Source organism: Coturnix japonica, chromosome Z, assembly GCF_054131305.1.
Source record: "Coturnix japonica strain WE chromosome Z, WE-NBRP24, whole genome shotgun sequence".
NCBI lineage: Eukaryota > Metazoa > Chordata > Aves > Galliformes > Phasianidae > Coturnix > Coturnix japonica.
The window spans coordinates 35,309,877-35,311,945 of record NC_140702.1 but is presented as its reverse complement, the minus strand read 5'-3'; the positions used below and the strand labels follow the sequence as shown (position 1 = coordinate 35,311,945).

General features: G+C 47.3%; 1 protein-coding gene across 3 annotated transcripts in view; it reads right to left on the bottom strand.

The window, feature by feature from the left end:
• Positions 1-2,069, bottom strand: part of GOLM1 (golgi membrane protein 1) — a 42,845-nt gene that overhangs the window by 4,238 nt on the left and 36,538 nt on the right. The window lies entirely within an intron of this gene.

The following is a 2,069-nucleotide window of genomic DNA, read 5'->3' as shown; positions in this document are numbered from 1 at the left end:
CTTTTATGAATGAACCCTGTCACAAAATTGGGTTTAATCACTTGTTGCTGAATATATATGCTCTACAGTGGTATGTCTGATGATAGGCACAGCTGAGCTGCTGCAGTTAGGCTTTTAGCAAAGCCACTTGGAGAAACAGCTTCCATACTTTTGCCTGAACTGCACTGTTCACTTGTTTTGCAAGTAAGATGGCTGAGTTCTTTTCTTGCCAAGTCCAGTCAACTTAAACAATCTTTATAGAAATTAAAAGCAGATGAAAAGGAGACTTATTCATTAAGCTCCCACTGAATTCAGTGATTTTTTTGTTTCAATTTTGTCAGTTGTCTTGGAGCAATTTTGCTTCAGATGGATGAGGTGCCCTTGAAGACAGAAGACAGGGAACGGAGTAGGACACATGAGTTGAGATGAAAACCATCTGCCAAGCCAGAAAAGGAAAGGGAAAAAATAATAGTAATGATAATTACATATACAAATGAGATTATTGTCTGACTCAGTTCTTTCTGGGGTGCCATGTCCCCATAAGACCTACTTTCCAAGACCCAGGGTAGTAATCCAAGATAGCTTTCCAAGACCCAGGATAGATGTTTCCAGCCAGCCATTGGTTACTTCCACCATTATGAGCTCTTGCCAAGTGCCATGGAAGCTTTGTTAGGGGTGCAGTATAATCCACCTGCCAGACTTCCCTGAGTTTGCCATTGTCCTCCAGGGCAGGGCATGTCATAGACAACCTGTGCAGTAGCATCCATGGTCAGTTCCCACCTTTGATCCCAAGACCTTCTGTATGTTGCATCTCTTCCTTCATGGCCTGATGTATTCCCCTTGACATCATAGTCACCAAATTGGAAGAAAAAATATTTGATGGAAGGACCGCTTGCTGGATAAGGAGTTGGTTGGATGGTCACACTCAGAGAGTTGCAGCCAGTGGCTCAGTGTCCGAGTGGGGACTGGTGGTGAGTGGTGCTCCTCAGGGATCAGTGTTGGGCCTGGTGTTATTTAACATCTCTGTGGATGACATGGACAGTGTGGATTGAGTGCACCCTCAGCAAGTTTGCAGATGACACCAAGCTGAGTGGTGCAGTTGACACACCAGAGAAAAGGGATGCCACTGGCGGACCTGGACAGGCCTGAGAGGTGAGTCCATGCCAACCTCAAGAAGTTCAACAAGGCCAAGTACAAGGTCCTGTACCTGGGTTGGGGTGGTCTCAAGTAAAGATACAGGTTGGTCTGAGAATGGCTTGAGAGCTGTGCTGAAGAGAAGGATGTGGGGTGTCAGTTGATGATTCAACATGAGCCAGTATTGTGTGCTTGCAGCCCAGAAAGCCAGCCATATCCTGAGTTGAATCAAGAGAAGTTGAGGGAGGTGATTCTGCCATTCTGCTCTCCTTTCATGAGACCCCCCACCGGGAGTACTGTGTCCAGGTTTGGAGCCCCCAACACAAGGAGGACATGGAGCTGTTGTTGTGGGTCCAGAGGAGAGCCATGAAGATGATCTGCGGGCTGGAGCACCTCCCCTGTGGGGATGGGCTTAGAGAGCTGGGGCTGTTCAGCATGGAGAAGAGAGAGAAGGGAGACTTCATAGCATCTTTCCAGTACCTGAAGTCAGCCTACAGGAAAGCTAGGAAGGGACTTCTTATAGGGGCATGTAGCATGGCTTTGAACTGGATAAGGTTAGGTTTAGACAAGATATCAGGAAGAAATAATTTACTGTGAGAGTGGTGAGACACTGGAACAGATTGCCCACTGAGGTTGTGGATGCCCCCTCCCTGAAAGCATTCAAGGCCAGGCTGGATGGGACTTTGAGGAACCTGGTCTAGTGGGAGGTGTCCCTGCCTATAGCAGGATGGTTGGAACAAGGTGATCTTAAAGGTCCCTTCCAACCCAAACCATTCTATGATCATGGACCCTCGAAGCTAGAAATAATTCACCCACATGTTGCCAGTCCAGATCTACCTGAGCTACTTCAATCCTAGTGGCCCAATCCACCTGCTGGTTGGTTGGGTGTCCAGTGGTGCAACTCTTGGGTATCTGGGCACCTACATAATGTACTTTCACAGATAGTTTCTCTACTT